The sequence below is a fragment of the Rissa tridactyla genome, chromosome 3 (assembly GCF_028500815.1).
Source record: "Rissa tridactyla isolate bRisTri1 chromosome 3, bRisTri1.patW.cur.20221130, whole genome shotgun sequence".
Taxonomy (NCBI): domain Eukaryota; kingdom Metazoa; phylum Chordata; class Aves; order Charadriiformes; family Laridae; genus Rissa; species Rissa tridactyla.
The window spans coordinates 74,165,363-74,185,950 of record NC_071468.1 but is presented as its reverse complement, the minus strand read 5'-3'; the positions used below and the strand labels follow the sequence as shown (position 1 = coordinate 74,185,950).

At 39.6% G+C, this 20,588-nt stretch overlaps 1 protein-coding gene across 2 annotated transcripts in view; it reads right to left on the bottom strand.

The window, feature by feature from the left end:
* Positions 1-20,588, bottom strand: part of HS3ST5 (heparan sulfate-glucosamine 3-sulfotransferase 5) — a 195,501-nt gene that overhangs the window by 87,610 nt on the left and 87,303 nt on the right. For both annotated transcript variants that reach the window (XM_054196733.1, XM_054196734.1), the window contains exon 2: positions 7,639-7,846. The gene's annotated coding sequence lies outside the window, so the exon portion shown is untranslated. The remainder of the gene's footprint in view (positions 1-7,638; positions 7,847-20,588) is intronic.

Sequence of the window (20,588 nt, the reverse complement as noted above, 5' to 3'; positions counted from 1 at the left end):
CTGAGTTTGTAATTCTGTTTTAGGGAAGGAAGGAGGATTTAGGCTTTGAAGTCACAGTTAAAAATGTAGAAAAAAAACAACCAACCAAACCAACAAGCATGAATTCCCCAAGGAACCCAGTGTTTTTAAGGCAGTGTTTCCTGTGAGTCTCCTAACAGATCAAAGCACGTCAGCTCTCATTACACCCCTCCGAGAGCAAAGCATTCACACCCCAGCTTCTGGTTCACAAAGACTCCAGAAGGCAGAAGCCGACCAGGAAAGCATTTTGGGGTGTTCACTGCCCCCAGCTCCGCTGGGACTCCCCACAGCGACAAGGCATTTGGGGCCGGGGGGAGACAAGTAGACCGTGAAGTGGATCGGTTGGCCACTCGTTCCTCGGAGGAGCTGGGTTACACAAACCGTCAAGGAAAAGAAATTCCCTGAGTTCTGGAGGAGTCCCCTGTGCCCTTTTAGCTGGTTGGGCTGCGCTCAGGATTTATGATTATACCTTATGATTCAAGTAGTGAAACGGGAGAAATTCTGCATTGTTTCCATGCCTTCTCTAACAAGCTCTGTCTTTTAAGTGCCCCTCTAGGAATATACACACAATTTAGGAAAACAAATGCTTTATTCATGATAGCAATAAGTACAGCATGACTGTACACATACCAATTGAATAGCAGTTTTGCATTTTTTATTTTATTCCTCCCAATAACTACATGTTCCTACAAGTGCCTCACAAACGTGCACTGAGTTTTCTACACAGCTTTTAATGGAGAACATTTTACATAGTTTTCATAAAGTGAATGAAGCTGTGATAAGCAGCACAGCTGGTGAGCCAGTGCAGAGACTACAAGGAAGGAATTACCAGGAGGAAAATGTTCTAGGAATGTATTTTCCTTATGAGGCCCAAAGATTAACAAACTAAGATTAGTGCTCCAGTTCATATACACAAAATATATACGTGAAATACACGGGGTGACTCGAGTACTGTCTGAAAACATCTTTGCTTTTGAGACAGAAATTTTTCTGATAAGTATCTACCAAAAATCAAAACCATGTAATCACCAGTAAGAAAACCAAAAAGCGAAAGACCTGTATTATCTTTTCACTCTTGCTTACTTATGAATGTGGACTGGAGGAAACACAAGAGGAACATTTAGAGGAGAGAGGAGCATGTCTTGGGTCATGTTGTGACCTCAGAAAACCCAGGGCAATAAACTACAGGTGACTGCATACAACAAAATCCTCACCAGTGAGACCCCAGGACACTTTTTTTGCACTCCCTGTTGAGGGAACCGAGTAAAGCTCGGGGAGTTGGACTAGATGATCTCTAGAGGTCCCTTCCAACTCTGAAGATTCCGTGATTCCGTGAAAGCAAAGATGATGCTGCCAGAGAGAAGGGTCAAGATTTTGACAGTGAATACCAACAGTTTTACAGGTATTTCTCCTCCATAAAGATGCTCATAGCTTTTCATTAATGTTTGGCACCATGCTCAAAGACCCGTTCAATCCTGAAATTGGACTGCAGCTTCCCCAAGAGTGTTGGGTGTGGCTTCTCCAACCATGTGCTTTCATGGGGCATTGTTTGCTTGCAACTTTTACATATGATTTCACCTCTACTCATTCATTTCTATAGGCTACTACTGTTGTGTCCTGGCACTTCACAGATGAGGGATGTTTGTATGACCTCATAGAATTTAAATCACCTATCTTTCACCTTTATCCTACCAAGAGTAGAAGGTTTGATTTTAGTAAATGTACAGAACATCTGAAAGTCAAATTCTTTGTTGAAAGGACTCTGCAGTGTGCTCAGACCCTAAGAGCTTACCACACAACCAGAAAAGATGCATTATGCCTCCGTCAGGAGACCTTTTTGCTCAGAATGTTTTAAACTGTTTCTTGTAGAAGCTGGCCGTTTGTGGAAAAAAGTAATAACGGATATCAAGAGATCCAAAATGATGGTACCTTTGAGAACAAGATTAGTGTTTTCTATGCAAAATGCAAATAGACTAGGACCCTCAGAGACACTGCAGTTCAGGAGCAATGTTCTCTTATTGTGAATAGTGAAACAGCCCTGGATGCAATGATTTAGATCAACCTCTTACAAAGTATGCAGAGATCTCTACGGCTAGGCCTTTGTCTTGGAGGCATGGAAGAGTTTTCTAGGCATATTTTTGCTGCCTCATTTTCTAAACTCAGTGAAAAGCTAAGAAAGAATGAAAAAAACCCTGTGTTGCAGGTGCTTTTAATTGGAGTGGGAAGAGTTCTTGGTTCACTCTCCGGGGCCACAGCTGAGCAACGTGCTTTTCCCCACCTTTTTCCAAGGATGTGAACAGTCTCATTGCAAACTAATGCTTAAAGGCATGCACCTAGGAATCTTGCTCAACTGGCTGTCTGGATCACTTCTGTCTTTCAACCAGTATTGTCTGGATCTCACCCAAGTTCAATATCAGCCAGATGCTCTTCTCCAGGAGCCACTTTCCTCTAGGCAGTGCAACATCTTTGTGATGGCTCTGGTTGCATCTGTGGAAAATGAGATATACACTTGGGTGTCATCTGCAAAGCCTGTAGCAGCTTAGCCCCTCTCTGAACAGTCTTTTGGAAGTATTGGAATGGGATGTAGGGAGAGGATTTATAGCCCTATGGTCAGAGTGCAGGTGCAGGATAGTGGGAAAGAAAAATTATTTCACCAGTGTTAGTTTTGGGTCTTACTGAAACCAGGTTTTGTGTCTGCAAGATATACAAGACTGGAATATATTACTTAGCATTTAAAGGGAGAAGAAAGACAAGTAATTCCGTATCAATGTCTGAAATTAAAAAGTCCTTGCAAATTAATACAGTCACAGGAAGCTGGATTAACTATACCAGCAAATGGAAATATGGTGCCCAATGTAAAACTCTCTGGGTAAAACAGATAGAATAAAGACTATTGTTTCTTATTGCAATATATTTTGGCCACTGTGTATTTTACATTTAATTTTACGGTGCAGAAGACATTACTGAAAGAACAGCTTTACTTGATAATTTTCTTGTTTGGTAGAGCTGATGTATTAAAAAGGTTAATGTACTGAATTTACGTTTTTCTGCACTGATTATTTCTTACTCCAGTAATCTCTCTCCTTCCTCATTCTTAACCTCTTTAAAAAGAAACGATATAAAATAGGACTTCTTTTTGACAGTTTTAGTCGGAAAACCTTACTTCCCCGGCCGATTTTCATGCTCTACAAGCTTTGCTATCATAAACCACTTTGCATGTATTAAGAAGGAGTATTATATTAGATGAGGCAATTTAAGTGTATCCCATTTCACTTGGTGAAACTAAGCAGCTTTGCATTATAACTAAGTTGGGCTAATGAGAATATGCTTGAAGCAAGTGTTACCTGGAACTGAAGTTAGCTAGTCATTCAATACTGCAACCTGTGAGTTTGCAAAACGATGGCAGGAATCCTGCTGCGAGGGAGATAGGAAAATTATTATAATCTGCATTCCTAAATTGAATGAGTATTTTGCTCAGCAGAGGCCTCTTGACTGCAAATAGTCTGAAATTACATCCTGCTGTTTAAAATGCTTTTTTTTTCAAAGTGAGTAAAATTGCCCACATTTTCTTAAATCAAATATTTTTTAAATCATATATGAGTAAAATTATTGAGAAAGGGAAAGTCATATATCCTTCATTTCTGCTTGTAAAAGCTATTTGATATTCAAGTTTTTGATAGCAGGAGCAAAGTGTCTAGAATTCATGGGTTTCTACTTTTATCTTAATTATGCAATTATTAGATTGATAGAGTTTATCATCATGTCTCCCTCATCACTTTATAACTGAAAAAAAATCCATGGTTGCAAGTTTCTTATTTTGTACAAAAGAAATTTGTAATATAGATATTTAATCAGAATAAGATAATAGGTGGGATGATCACACACACTAGTAAGCTAAAGCTCATATGCAAAGTATCCAGAAAAGACTATCCAAACATGAGCAAAAGACCATGAACTAGCAATCAGACACAGGGAATAAACTTCCCTCAAAAGAGGGGCATGGAAAACATAACTTTATTCATGCAAATTATTTGTCTTGTTAAAGTCAGAAATGGTAAAAAAAAAAAAAAAAAGAGAGAAAATGGCCTGGGCATAAGTAGTAGAGGTCACTGTAGCTCTTTCAACAATCATGTTCCATTGTGTAAAAGCAACAAATACTGCAAATACTTTGCATTGCATCCTGCCCACGAATCCAAAATGGAAGAAGAGGAGGTTCAGCTCCTCCTCCTCAAATTCTCTGTCCTTTAAGTAGTGACCAGTGAAAAGGTTAAAGATAAAGGAAGATGATGGAACAATTTGTGTGGACATCGGTGCTCCACAGCTATAGGCAGAGGAGGTCTCAGCTCTGCAGCACTCGGCTGTATGCATTTCTGTAAGTTAAACAGACCAGGGCTAATTCTCTCACCCAGAGTGTGGGTGACCCAGTCTCTCCACCTCAAAAATAGGTGGCCATATTCTTAGGTGCTTCCTGGAAACTGTGCCTACCCCATGCTGCTCCCTGAACTCTACCCTGGCATTGCATGGGATTGTGGGGCAAAACCATGCCAGGGAACATGGGAACAGATGGGATGGATGAGCAGGAGCCAGGGATTAAACTCATGCCCAAGCCCTATTTTGCTGTTTTAGATAGATGTATATAGCTTTAGGTTTGCTGATGAGGCATAATGGTTGAGAGGGAAATGCAGTTACTCTTGTGTGAAAGATGGTTCTCAGGAGAGCCAGCAAGTCAAGCAAAGGTGATGACAAGGGCAGAGACATATCTTAAACACAACCCTTTTTTCTGGAACTTAAGGGACCTTATGCTGACTTGCAGTCGTGTTGATTTGGATTAGGATTCACAGTTCTGACCTGCTTCTGAAGTGGCGGATAGATCACTTCTGGTTTTCCTCCTCACAAAATATATATGACAGAAGACACCTCTTTTTTTTTCCACACATTAAGTCAACCTCCCAAGACACGGAAGAGCAGAATTCAGTCTTCCCCATGTCAGGGGACTCTCCTCCCAATATCTGGGAGGAAGTTGTAACCTCCAGGACTTAGTCTGTATGCTTTAGGCTTAGCAGAAAATCTCCAGGATCAGTTTTAAATCTGGGGTTATGCTAAATGTTCCCGCTTCATAAGCCATCATATCTTTGTGTGTGTGTGCTTTTTCATTAAGTGCACGAAGTTTCTTTTAAGTTGATAAGCTAGGTACTCATTTCAGTATAACCATCATTTATTAATTTACATGAGGGTCATTTCTTACTTTTACTACCTAAGCTTCGCAGGCCTTGTGGATAACCCTAGCTGCATTTGTGCTCTTGCAGAAGGTAAAAGTCAGCCAGTAACAAAATTCATCATGGAAAATTTGCACAAGTGAAACTCCACTGGATTCGTAGCCAGTCAGAGAATTTAGCTCATTCTTTTTGATTTGCACTGTTTAAATGAACATATCCATTACCTATCAAAGAAAGTTTGTTTTTCAATCTATCAAATAATGTCACAGCATAAACATTTGTCATAGCATAAACTACAAATTCCACAAAACTGAAGAATAAAGCATTTTTTTTCATCATTTTCCATCCAAAGTTATATTTTGTTGCTAATGAATGTGTGTTTTAGTAGCGATACTGTAAGCAAAATGAAAGATACGTAGGATCTTCCAACATTACCTATCCTAATTTAGCAAGGCTCTGTCAACAATTGTACTGAGTTTGCAGAACCCATAATCCTATACATTATATATTTTTAACAGTCCACACAAATACATATTGCACAAATCCCTCAAGCAGAAGTACAAACGCGCGTGCAGTGCAAGGAGGTGGAGTTCACAACACTTTTGACATTTGAGCTCTGCAACTGTGAGAGATATTCTCTCCTTAGTTCGGTATTTTGTATACAGAAATGCAATATTATAAAAATCAGTCTACACATAAAAGCTACATTATATGCTCTATACAAATCTTACTCGCTTGGAAAATATTTAGGTATTGCAGTGAGGGCACCACACACAACTAACATCGCTCTCCTTCATATGGAAATTTTTGCAAAATCTTGCAGCTCCTCTAACCTTCTGCTTCTAAATGGAGTCTGTATTTTTATATCCATGTTCTTGTTCTTACTGAACTCTATTACAAAAACTCTCAGTAACTTCAATAGAACTTAGATGAAACAAAACTGTATTGTTACACTTTTTTTTTCTCCTCTTCTATCTGGAGTAGACATTTGGTGCCAACAGGGAAACAATTCCTTTGATGAGGGATGATATTTTTGTCTTCTATTTACTTTACACAGGGAGTAGGCATTTAGAATGCGAACAGAAATGCTAGCTAGAGTAGCAGACAGAAAGAGATTGATTAGAAAGCCATTATTCAGATGATATCACTAGAATCCCTCCACAAAAATGAGAAAGCAGAACTCAATTCGCGTAGTTCTAATTGCATCAAGTTTGAGCTCCAACTATTTTAGCCAATAGATTTCCTGAAAGCATTTTAATAGGTTGTGGAGATATTTAATAAGAACAAATAGTATTTGTAAAACTAATTATTTTTTAAAAAATGGACAAATCAAATAAGATGAGGTTGACAGAGTAAAACCGAAAATAATTTTGCCCCCTCCTCCCCCAAACCCAGACAGAGCAATGATCCTGAAGAATATTCTGCAAAAGATGAAAAACAGATGGCAACCATAGAATAAAATGAAGGTTACATGACTGTTCACTTTTCTTCTCTACTGCATGTAGCATTATCCACATCATTATAAACATAACTTTTAACTTTTATTTTTTTTTTATAATGTTATGATTGGTGCTGAAAATCCTGATGTATCTTTGTGATCTTGCTACTTTCCTTGTCAGTTATGTGTCTGAGATGTGACTTGATGTGCACATATGCCCACACACATTCCACCACCTTTCTAAGCATGTATCTGTTTGCAGAATGGTTTCTTCTACATTTTCAATCATACCACAGAAAAATGATGTCAGTGAATTGTCCTCATTGAAGATGGTTTCCTGAGGTGACAGAGTGGTGACAGGCTAATATCCCTAGATTACATAACATTTTAACAGAAATCAAGGGATAGAAAAAGCGTTTTATTGAAATCTCACAGGTTCCAGGAAGGAAATAGCTGCAATTAGGAAGAAATTAATTTTTTCCAATATGTTATGTATGTCTTCGGCATTCCCCTGTAGCCCCCATGCCATCTAGAACAACTAAGCACACAGATGGACAAACATATACCCCCTCATCCCCAACGTCTGTGAACAAGGACCATCTTGTGTATGAAGGTAAGTAGAATACTCTTTTACCAGTTGAAAATCAGATGAGTGTGACTGTAATGCACTAAACCCAAGTTGAGAAGAAATATCACAAGAATGGCTAATGGCAATCAAGCTCAGAGCATGAGTAGAGCTTGCTTTTGCGGGCCAGCAAGTCATTTACAGGTCTTTAAATTGCACCAGCTCACTAAGTACATTTATCCTGTGGCAGTTAAAAGCATGATCGCAACTATATTTGTGATGCCAATCACCATTTTATCCACCTGTGGCGATGTTTAAGCAACAAACTGAAACACAGTCTGCACTGCTAATGGTTAAACAAAATAGTCCCGAAACTTCAGGCTTTTAAGGAATACACTAACCTTTGTGTCCTTATGCACATCCAGAAAGTCCAGTACATCTACTTTTGATGAAGAACATTCAGGACAAATTTAACTCATCTGTTCCAGTGTTCAGTCTCAAGGAGTCTTTAGTCGTTACAGCAAAGAGCAGCGCAGGGATAAAGCAGCTCCAGGTACGCCGATGGAAAGATCAGACATCTCTGCTGAAATGGTGTACAACTCGCTGGGCCTGTACAAAAAGAGAAGACGCTTGTTGCATATTTGAAAAAGAAAACAATGAAAGAAACATTCAGTCTCCCTCTTTAAGATTGAAAAGAAATCTTGTGCAGCAGGGCCCCAGAGGTAGTGCTTGCCAGGTCATGTTTTTGAACACGCTGTCTCAGTATCTTGTAAACATTGGCAGCCTGGAATCTGGAGCGCAGGTTAGGGAGGAAGGGGAAGGAAAATTACAGCAAATGTGTTTCACAATAGTAAGCCCCAAACAAAAAACATTCCCAATAACAGAAATTTGCTAATTACACATGTTTTAAGTGGGCTACAGGAAAAAGAATGTTAAGTTTTTACTGACAAGAGGCAATATACTGCATGTACTACCGCTACTCCACTGCCTTTTACCCTTGACATTGACCAGAAATGTAATTTACAGCCATTTTGTAAATCACTGGAAAAGCTACTTTTATACTGAGAACCATGCCAGACTCATCTGGAGAAAATGTTAATAGTATTTAGTGAGAACTGTTTGACTGTTCCTGTCTTTTTTCTGTTTTCTGTTTTGTTTGTTTTTTGTTTTTTTTTTTTTTTTTTTTTAATAATTTATCTATGCCTCCATATAGGAGAAATGGGACACAGACACAAATGTGAATGTGGTATTTAATTGCAAACCCTGTGCTACAATTTCTAGCTTTAGGCATGAACATATCTACTTTCTTTCAAAGTAAATCAAACCCCAAGGAGTCTGGAATACAGTTAATTCCTCAAAATCATCAATGCCAATGTGACTTGCCAAAAGACATTAACTCTGTAATTATTCTGTTAGTCAGGAAAAAATACTTCTGAGTGGAGAAGCAGAATTAAATCAAAAGGATTCTACAGAAACATTACAAAGAATGACCAGTTTGAGCACCTTGCAGTATTGTCGGAGTCTAACAAGTGCAGATGCCTTTGCACATTTGAAACTAAATTTTGTTGTTTTATGGTTTTGGTGCACCAATAAAAGAACATAGAAATGTACAATGCAGAAGCTGCAGAATCTGGTATAAGTCTAGGAAAACAACATCTACCTTTTCTTTGCAATGAAGTGTTTATTTCATTACATAATTTCCATCTACATTACATAAACTACTTACTTGGCTCAAGAGGAGTTTACTTCTGACTGCTGTTGCCTGTATGATACATGATTTACAATGCTGAACTACTTGGTTTTCCATCAGAAACATTTATTTGTTAATAATGTATGAGATAAATGGCCTCTGATTGAGCAATTTAAAAAATGTAGCCAAATCAATGGCAAAAGACACCAAGCAGCATATTATAATGATACAATAATTCGAGCTCATACATTAGACTGAACTGATAATGTCCCAAAAGCCCTCTTTTGAGAGCTCAGATTCATAGAGTAAATATTCAGCTGAAATAACTAATAAAACATCTCAACTACTGCTCTGTGAAATCATGCCAGTACCATGAACAGTATCTTTGAAAAGATAATAGGTTGGCTCCAGAAAATAAACAAACACGCAAAAAAGCCCTGCAAAACTCCCCTGCAAGTTAAGTACACATGGAAATGAGATTAATAGTCACACGAAGGAGAAAAATGAACTCCTCTCTCAGGTGTGTGAGCGGGACTTTGGAATTCAGAAGGGTTTGATTCCTTTGATGTCAGAGATACTAGAGATACAGATTGTAGCATTAAATCCAAAATGTTTGCCATCACTCGTATGTGTGACACAGACAGTGAGAGAAGCAAATGTGATAAAACCCTTTAACAGGAAGCTTTCAAGGCCTCTTAACTTATCACAAATAAGTCATGCTCTGAGTTACTGCATTTTCAGCTAAGTTGATCACAAGGAAAATAAAATGTATTCTAAGGGCTGTGCTTTGACAATCTTCACTACCATTGAGGTTTCAGAGAAAAGTAGGGAGATTTGAAAACACTTTTGGAGGAAAGCTGCATATACACTTCTCCCCTTTTTTCCTATGAACACATTATATGTATTAAATATCTTAAAATTTTCCAGTGCCGTAGTCAAGCTTCCTAAGAAAATGTTGCTGAAAGTCCTGTCATTTTATAGGCACCCTGTAATTGCAGAATGGACTGGTTTCCCATCAGACTTAAGGAGACCAGTCAATAACGTGTTGACAGTATGTAGACTTATTTATAAAATGGATACTGTTGTGTTTAAATGAGTACACATATTCTGCCAAGAATGGATTGTTTTCAAACTTAGTAATAGATAGGATTTCTCTTCTGTTATTTGATGAAATCTCATATTGATTATAAATAATAAGTTTCAGGAATGACAGATCTACCAATAAAAGCCACAATTCAACATGGAATATATGCAAATATCAATATATGTAATTATATATAATGATCACAGATGTCATCAATTTATTTACTGTAAACAGTTTAACTGAATACATACGAAGTGAAAAATCAAATTAAGTGGGGTAACATCATTATTTTTTTCTCTTATTTGATTTCTAATTGAACTCTTTCTTTTTGTGCTAAGGAGAACACTACAGACTTTTGTTTAGTGACTGTCCATTTTTGATGTGCGTTTACCGGCACTCCCTAAGACTAGATTCTTTGGCCAACGTATCCTTTCAGATTTCATGCCCAGGATCCCATTCCACGCCCCACAAGAGGGCAAAAGGACGTCCAAATACTTTTAGTTCTTTCCCAGAGCAGGATTCCTTTCAACAGACTGCTTTTTCTGTAGGGGTGCTAGCCTTAGTGTCAACGCTATTAACCAGTAAGTTGTGTCACTCTTTTTGCATAAAAAGCCTTCTAGCTGCTTTCTTTATAAGCTAGATACACTCGGACATATCCTGGAGCTTTATCAATAGAGAAGAAACAAAAATTCTAGGGATCCGAGCAGTTCCTTCACGCAAAGCCTTAGCTACTGTTTTGGTACATTAATTGCTACTAGCTCCTGGTCCTCTGGCTGTTCCCACTTGCCTCATGTTACTTTGCTCCTGGGATCCCAGGTTTCCCACATGTCCTGGGCATCACCCCGGCCACAGTTCACATGGACGTCACTCCCTGTAGGCAGTAGGGACTAGACCTTGCCAGGCTTGACATCTTCTGTCCTACACAGTTGTTTGAGCATAACCCAGCCAGCTGCGGTCCGCACATACTCCCACATGCCCTTAAGATCCATCTCCTGCCTTTCCATCATTCACTTAGTGGAGAGACAGGAGGAGAGAAGGACGAAACAGTATGAGAACAACCAATTGATGTAGATGTATCATTCCTCTGCATTAAGAGAGCAAACCCCTTACTCAGCCGCTTAAAATGACTTAAAAGCATTTCAAAAGCTCATTGAATCCAAAGCAAAGGATATTGTCTCTCATTAGGAAACTATTCAAGAGGAATCACCTGTGCTGCATAAAGGTTTGCACTGTTCCAGGCTGAGCTGGTTCCCACTCCTACCAACAGCAGCTAGACACTGCGTAGCTGCGTGGCTGCACCAGTGTCCGGTATTGTGGACTCCAACTATTAAAAATCATAAGTCAAGGCACACCAAAAAGTAAGATCTGATGAAGGTTATGTTTCTTTGTTTGTTTTCAGCAATGAGCTTGAGTTGCTTTACTGGTTTCCTTCTCTGAATCTGCTAGATGCAATTTTTTGTGTGTTTCAAGTATAAGAAAGCACTCTGCAAGAAATCTTATAAAAACAGACAAAATGACAAAAGTCTCCTGATTCTGGAAAGGCAGAATTAAAAAAAAGGAATTTTTTTTTTTTTTTAAGTTCAGAAAATAGCAAGCAGCTTGTACATTTTAAGAAGCGGCCTCCTCTTTCTTCACGCATGAAAGTAACTCTCTCTCAAATAATACGCAAAAACTGGCCACGTACGTACACCTAGTGCATTGCAATGTAAAATAAAATGAGTTAGATTTAGCCATGACAGCTGCATCATACATGCTGCTTCAACAGCGTGAGGCAAAAGGCACTAAATCTCAAAGGGTAGACATTTTTTCTCTTTTACTTATCAGTAGTAGGCAGTAGTAACTACCTGAGGTAAGTCTAAACACCAAAGGTCACTCAGACTAAGACCGAATGAACAATATTTCATTGTTTGGGTTTAGCACTATTTTGAGCCCACATGCAGATATTGTAATTTAATAATACAATAGTTAATGTGCATCTTTCTAAAGAATTTTAAATCTCAGTGTTTTAACTGAATGCTATGTGAAAATTAAGGTGGATAAGAAGCAGCGAACTGGCTACGTTTCCTTGTAGACACTGCTGTGAAAACAGCACAGAGAGCAGCTATAGCTGCTTCCATGGCGGTGAAGAGGCTGTCCCGGAAGCAAGAGTCAGGGCTGCTCTGGCGGGTTCAATTTACAGTCAGAGCTGGTCGCTACAAAAACAATGAGCTTGCCATAAATGCCATGAAAACACATACAGAGAGCCATAATTACGTGACTGGGGACAAAGAAGCACCCTCTGCTCAGTGAAAATAATTTTAAGAATAACCCAAAATTTCTGAGCCTATGGCATGTGTCCAACCCTGGCAATCAGACTGCCCCAACTTCTAAGAAACCAGAGCTTCTAGTATTTGTGTCTCTGGGGTAAACCTTTCTGACAGATGGCCTTAGGCCAGTAGCATTGGGAAGCCCTCCAGCACAGACCTGCAGAGCTGGCCGCGTGCAGCCCAGGAACTCTTGATGAAATCTGGGAGGAATTTCTATAGCTTGCTTCTTTCACCTGCCACGTATGTATGAAGCACAAATACCTTTGGGGAAACAACTCTATTCTTGCAAATTTTGACATGCCACATATTACCTATTCAAAATGCTTTGGAGACGTGTGACACCATGGCATGTCATCATGACCACCACACTACTGCATTCATAACAGCATTTCAGTTCCAAGTTGAATCTTAGTTGCAGGATGGAATGAATTTCAAGCAGCTCAGTAATATGCCGCCAAAAAGCTGAATACTAGCAACCTGCATTTTTAAAAAGATACATTTTTCCTTTTGAACTGAAATTTGAATGTGATAAAACACACCTTGGACTATTTGCATCGATGTGTAATAGAGGTTGGTAAACCCACTGTGCTAGTGTGTCCACATTTCAAAATAAGCACAAACCTCCTGTTTCTCCTGTTTAACTGTCAGGCAAAAAGTGGCATCGGCATTCCACGCTGAGTAACGTGTTACTACAGTGTCAACCTAGTGCAGTGTGTCTACACTAAGAGAGTTACAAGAAGTCCAAAAAAATTCTCAAACTAAAATTACATTAAAAAAAAAAAAAAGGTGTGAAATGTGCAGTAAATCTCTTGAGGCAGGAGTCTGAAATAACAGGGTTCTATCGTAATATAAGTTTAATAAAAAAACCAATAAAATATTAACGGACAACCTTTCTCAAAGTACTCTTCAACAGTGGTATGTACAACAAACAAAACCTCATTTGTACCTGACTACTGTTCAAAGTATCACAAAAGAGGATGCATATACCTTTAATCCACCATATTCCAAATATACACCATATACACAATATGTACGTATCACATACTATTTTTGTGGGTTCTTGTGCACCAGCTCTGCAATAGTTATTCAATACAAATTGCTACCTGGGACAAGAGTAGCTGCTCTACTAACATAAATTCAGCACATTAGCACAACTGTACAGGCAGTTACAGCAGCTGATGCTACGTGATCTACAGAAATCTGTCAGATTTTGAGGAAATCGCTAGTTCTTGGAGGAAATAAATAGTGGACTTCCTCCTGGGAGGAGATGCCCCTGCAGACACAAGGCCAATGTGAATTTTCTTAGCAGGAAACCTGTTTTCTATGACAGTCAGAAAAAGGAACAGCCAGTGGCCCAGCATTCATGCCTGTGTGACGAGAGATGCCTTTCTGTCATATTAACACGAGAGACAGTGCAAAAGCGTACATGGAGTGGATGGAGCAGTGACACCGCTCATGTCACAGCCCTGGCAGCAGGGTACACCGTGCTCGCTGGGGAGCGAAGGCTGCAACACATACCCACGCTCGGCAGCTCTGTGTGACAGCGAGAAGACGAGGAGGGCCAGCGGGACTCACACGTGCTCATCGGCACGCTGCAAACTGACAACCCTGTCCAAAGATTTCAGGAACACAGTTTAGGTGCCTATATTTTGAAAGGAGACATTTGTTATGAAGATATTTCTCATAATACTTGTATTTCTATGTTCACGTGTATTTAAATACATGTATTCATAACACTAATTATTTTGCGGAAAAAGGAAGAGAGAAAAACCAGCACATATTATAATAATATTATAGTAAGTGCTATGGAAGTTTTTCCCTTCAAAACCTGAATACATATGAATATTAGCTGTTCCATCTCTTCAGAGCGACTTACTACAGCTTACCATGTAGTGCCTGATCCAATCTGTAAGTGAGAGAGAACAACCTAAAAAACACAATAAGGGGTTCTTTGCTCCTATGTCATGGGTACTCTATCTTGCCTAATACATGACCACAGGCAAACTTTTCTTTATTTTAATGTTAGGCTGGGTGTCAGGGTAGAAGTATATTTGGTCCTGAGTCCTATCCTCTTAACTGGAGCTTGCAAATATTCCAGTTATCTGGATTTTTTAAAAAGAGGCAAGAAAAAGCACCAGAATACCTGTTACTGGAGCATATGATGTACAAGGAGAGGATGAGGGAACTGGGTTTGCTTAAGAAGGGAGTGCAAAAGGGACACCTTGCTGCAGTCTGCAGCCACCAAAGAGGAGGGTATGGAAAAGATGGAACCAGACTCTCCTCAGAGGTACACAGTGGGAGAGTGAGAAGCACTGGTCACATCACGCAACACAGGAAATTCTGCCTGAATAAAAAGAAAAAAAATTCACTGTGAAGATGGTCAGCTGGAGCAGGTTGCCCAGAGAGGTTGTGGACTCTCCATCCTTGGAGATATTCAAAACTCAACAGCATGAGGTTGAGCTACCTGCTGTGTGACTGGCCTGCTTTCAGTGAGAGGTTGGACAAGAGACACTCTGAAGACTCCTACCACGCAGCAGACTCTGCTGAGCAGAAGTCCTGGATTCATCTGATTGTTCAAACACCTCTTGCAGACCTGCTTCCCACAAAATGCTGGGTATTGCTAGGAGGAAAGAGTTTATCTTTCTGAGTGGAATACGCACAGCAGTAATTTGAATCCCAAACCAGATCGTATACGCATGTCCTAAAGAATCTCAGCCCGATCAGCTTTCCAGAGGAAATGCAGCCTCATGGAAACCTAACTTCACTGACCTGAGCTGACTTAAAAGATGCACAGATTGTAGAGAGCAGTAAATATGTTCTCAATGCAAATATCACTATGGCTTATCTTTTCAGTACATTTGGCCATTAAACAAAGTTTTCTTTTTCTCATTTGGGGATGAAGTACAGGCCGATCATAAGATAAGTTAAATGTCTCTCCTTGAGCACTTCTCTCCCTAAATTGATAAGCATATAAATTAGATGAATTAATATTTTGCAGTTCTACTTTCTCTGACTGGACAGCTTATTTGTTTCATCCGTGTTTTCAGCAGTTTCACATCTTCTCGATGTAACGGGATGTTCAGGGTTTTCGTATGGTTCTGGGCAGGCAGTGCAAACAATGCCATCCTGTGCTGAACCTCCTGGGATCTGATTTAACCCCCCTCCCTCAAAGGCAGCATCCTTTGATCTCAGCACCTTGCCCGCCATCCCCTCCTCTCTCCTGGCTGTTGCAGCTGCTGCACACAGCTGGGGGGGGAAGAGGAGTTTTCCATGGGCACACCAAGGGACAGCTGCCAGGTGCCATGAGGCAGCGCTGCGGGTACGGATGCACCATGTCTCTCTCTGTACAGCCCGTGAAAGCAGCTTATCGCTACCCGGTCAGTTGTTTAAACAGTCTAAACGGCCACCTTTTCAGAAATCAGTTCCGCACTTTGAGCAAAGACACTGTCCGCCATGAGGAATGCAAAAAAGTTGCCTGTGCTAACAAAATTATCTTGCTGCTTCCTGGTTTCCTTCACAAACACAGGCAGAAAGAATTGCTCTGCGCCACATAACAGCCGCGTTTGAGGCAGAGCAGCAGTCTTTATTTCCAATTTGCTTTTATGTCAGTTCCCATCCTGCCCAAATGCTGCCAACCAGTATCATACTAACAGCAGATTTGAAAAGTGTTTTTCCTTTCCAGACCAGAGGTATTTAGTCCAGTCTCAGCAGTTTCACAGTGTTCTCCTGTCACGTGTCAGATTAATTAACTCAGCCCTGATTAATTAAAATTAGAAGTTTCTTTTATTCAACCATCTAAAATACCAAATTCCACTGATTTCCTGCAGAGATACACAGGCACAACAATTCCCACTGCAATCTCTCATTATTCTTTACAGAGATACTGTGCCATATCCCATACTCCCACTAGAATTTTACTGATGTGGCTGTACTGACGTTGGTAAAATTATTCTTGATTTACTTCGGCACAAAAGAGATCAGCATCAGGCCTATTGGGACAAGATAGTTCCTCCCCATGGTCATATTTACTTTACTTAAGACTACAAAAAAAAAATACATTGCTCAGACAGCTTCAGTATACCATCCTTTCTCATGGGAAAGAAAAGAAAAAAAGAATTACAATCTGCTCTAAGGCGATCTGCTGCTGTTTGTGGTTACCTGGAAAAATGAGAACATGATCAATCCAGCAAAATACAGACTGAACTCTGATGTCCAGTTTTACATGTACGTATGATTTTCTTTGGTGCTTAAGAACGACAGTTTTCTTCAGTGACAGATCTAGAAATAAGATTTTTTCTTTAAAAAACCGGAGATGGCTTTCATTAAAAATTGAGAAAGTGATTGAAATGAAAACAGGGTCAGGGGAAGCTGTTCCTGCTTCCCATGTTATTTCTATGCACGTGTGTTTACCAGTTCTGGTAAAAACCAACGGGTCCTCTAGAACAGACCACCAGCAATTGCTGTCTTTTGCTTGTGGTGTTTCATCAGCTGCAACTGCTAGGAAGGCTGGGGAAAACAACTGAAAAAGAGGCTTATGATAAATGAAGATTGTCAAGGACAGGCAGGTGAGTGACAGAAGCTGCTTCACTGAGAAAGGAAGATGAATGCTTGAAAAGACTTTCTTTTCAGTTTGGTGAATATTTTCCTCTCTATTTCTGTTAAACATATCAAGATCAGTACTGTCTGAAACACTTTCTGGTTGTTTAGAAGCCAACTAATGTTAGTGAGCAACTTCATTCATGTCAATTTTGGAAATTAAGTGTATATCTTTAGGGTGCTCCGGCACTGGGGTGGTAAGAACAACACAAAAACTTGAAATGAGCAGAAACCGTAAACATATTGAAATAATGCCACTTGTGATAATGTTTCAGCAAGCTGTGGGGAAGAGTGGTGGAGCTTCTGTGGTTGCACAGAAGGTTTGTTTAGCCACAAAAGTTGGCCAATATATCTGCTCTTTCAGCTCTATTTTGCAGTGATAACATCTGCTAATTAATCTATCAAACTATAAATTACGTGATGGAACCAAGAAGCCTTAAAGGCAACCCTATCGGCCCTTTCCCAGTAAAAGACTTCCACTTACATTAATATGAACACTTTGAACAGAGACCTTGCAAATGGGGTGCAAAAAGTTAAGCAGAGACTCTGCTAGCTCCAGTTTAACAAGTTGGACACGAAGAGCGCTGATTTAGCTCCACGTGTGAGCTTTAAAGACATGCAGAATATACGTTTTCTTAGTAGTTCTCACAATTGCTGTAGCGCAAAAAACATCGGCAGCTGAAAAACCTCCTTTGAATTAAAATACAAGAAGATCTTTTTTTTTCCCTTGTGATAAAAACAGCATTATTTTCTATCCTTTTCTGGTGCCCAAGCCTTCCCAATGCAATCAGGGGAATGCTTTCTAGGTTTTATTTTTCCTACAACAGTTGGTCTATTTTAATTCATTTTTCAATGAAAACTGAGGTTCTTATGCGCTCACTTGACTCCTGGCTTTTCAAAAGACCACAAAATATCATTAGACTTATAATCAAATCAAGAGCACCCGCAACATTGGAAAAACACAAACCAAAATACTCATCAGCAGAACACTATCTTTCGAAAGCAGGTGCTTATGGAGAGAGAGTTCACTTGTTTTCTTACAGTTCCCCCTTAAGTGAATTCTGCATTGCACACTAGCTGTGCTTTACTGGCAGATTGGGTTGATCTGGCACAGCGTGTGACCCAAAAAGACCATCAGTAGCCATTCCCCAGACCCTAAGGCCCACTCTGCCTACAAGCAGCAGAGACCACAATGGATGTCACAGGCAGCTGGATGCCAGAACGTGGGGGTGGCTGAGTGGGCCTAACGCAACACTAACATCAGCTCTGGTTCTGACGCTCCCCTTCACTCAGGCTAAAGTGACATTACTGACATTCAGCAAATCTTCCACTTCTACCTCTGGTTTTCTTGAGGCATCAAGATACAGGCTACCAGGAAGGCAATGGGCAGAGTTGAATGAAACACTGACAAGTCATAGGCATATTTGCAGCCATATCCTCTAACCCTGCCCTGGGCAGGTATGGTCTCAGTGCAGGTAGGAACTGAAGGATGTCTGAGAAAGTGGTTTAGTCTATCGAGTTTATTCCCTTTAGAAGGAGTACTTTATTTATTAGAAGGAATACTTTCAGGAGTACACAGAAAAAATCATTCCGAAATCAATGTCTGAGAAGATCCTTGTCCAGAAAGTGCTTACTCCTTTTTTCATACTCTTCTCGAGAGACCTGTAGGATAGACGGTTCAAAGGACCTAAATCTTATTTCACCAGAACAGAAGGCTGTGCCCTCGGGCTTGTTGCTGTCACAGCATGCATATAACCCCCACTCGTGTTTTTCTGAAGCTCAGCTTGCCCACCAATTATAACCCCTGTGGTAACTCATCTGGGAAATGATGATTTGCCATCAAATAACCTTAAAATTAGAGATGGTCAAGAAAACAATCTAGGAGAAATATTTTCCTGCATTTTTGAAGAACAAAATTTTAAACTTTTCTAACTAGCTTTGCTGAAAGGTAAAAAAATAATCTTATTTGCAAATTTATTTATGCAAATGAATTATAACTCTCAGATGAGTACTTGCATAGAGAAACTTTCAGGGTCAAGAGCTCAGGTGTAACAGCTGTGGTCATTTAATTAATTCCTATAGACACATTTCTGATCAAACAGATTAATTTTAAAGCCTGAAAAATGGACAGAGGTGCAGCAGTTCATACTACATTGAAAACAATTCCTGCTCAGCATTGCTAATTAGGAAATCCCAGCAGAACAAGTAATATGGTACTCTACAGCACTACTGAAAATCTGAAAAACAGCAAATTCCAAACACTCCAAACAGAAAGTCTTAAGAACTCCCAGTGCAACAAATCTGTTCCATATGAAAGCTTTACAGCACTTGTTCAAAGCCTCAACAAATGCAAATATGATCACTGCATATAAACTCTGAGCTGATGTAATTTGCTGTAGCTTCATGGAAGTCAATGATGATACATTGATTTCCACTAATGAGGGTCTGACCTAAAAAATGCTGCATTCATTTACCAAAGAAATGCTTTTTTCTCCCCCACTTTCAAACTTTATTTAGCTTTTCTCCAGGGGAGCAGAAGTGCTGAATTAGCATGTAAATACACTCAACATGTACACCCATGAGCCAAACAGATCATAAGTGCAAGGAGGGCATCAGAAATTCACCACTGTGCCTCCCCTTACTATAGATTGAGATAATCACTGTCATAGAGATGAAGAAAGAACAACACAGAAGGTGTTCTGGAAAACTTTCAGTTGTCTAGAAAATCCATGGCAGTAATTAGGAAACAAGCTAGATAATTTTATGACTCCAGGTACAAATAAAGTTATTTGCTCCTGTCATTGGCATTTAGGAAGAAAGAATAGTAGAGATTACTTGTCTCCTTCCACAGAAAAAGTTTTCCACAAGAAAGCTTCAGAGAAGCAAGGTGGATTGGAATAATAAAAATAATTTGTAATCTATCCTGCTGTTTTGGCAGTGATTTTTTACTCCTATCAAAGTACTACTTTTTTTCTGATGTACTGTAAGAATGGAATAAAAGTTTTCTTAAGGAGAGTGACGAGTGACCCAGTTTTTGAGGTAGCATTCATATCGTTATCCTCTGGGTTTAATGTTTAAAAGATTATCTTGACATTAGGAAAGAAGCTTTTCTGTATTTTTTCCTCAGTTAAATTTTTAACTCTATGCTTACAGGGAAAACTAAGCTGATAAGAGAGAAGAAAAATGGTTTCAAACAAGAGTTCCATTAAAAAAAAACCCTTTTAAAGATACAAATTTCTACAGTTTCCTTTTGGGTTCCATTTCCCAAACAAAGCACTTGTTGGATGACTTATTTGACATTATCCCTCTACCTAGGACTCGGATGTTATTCAGTGAGGGTCCTTAGGTTGCAGCAATTTTAAGTAGGACACTTATTCTCCCTACCAAAGAGAGCAAAGCCCCAGGCACCCAGTGTACTTGCCTGCCACTTGTCAGGAGTATTCACTTTGTTTGGTTTAGAAGCTGGGAATCTACCACGGCTGGGAGTCACTGGGAGTCAGGGCTGTGACTCATTTTAAAGAAAGCATTTTTGCTACGTTTCTCTCCTTGGTCATACTCTTGCACCTTGATAGAACTGTAACCCACAGCATGGTCAGGCCATAGAGTATTTTTCATTTAAAAAATTCTTTCACCATTGTCACAGGTGCAAAACTTTTATTATCCAAGAAAGCAACC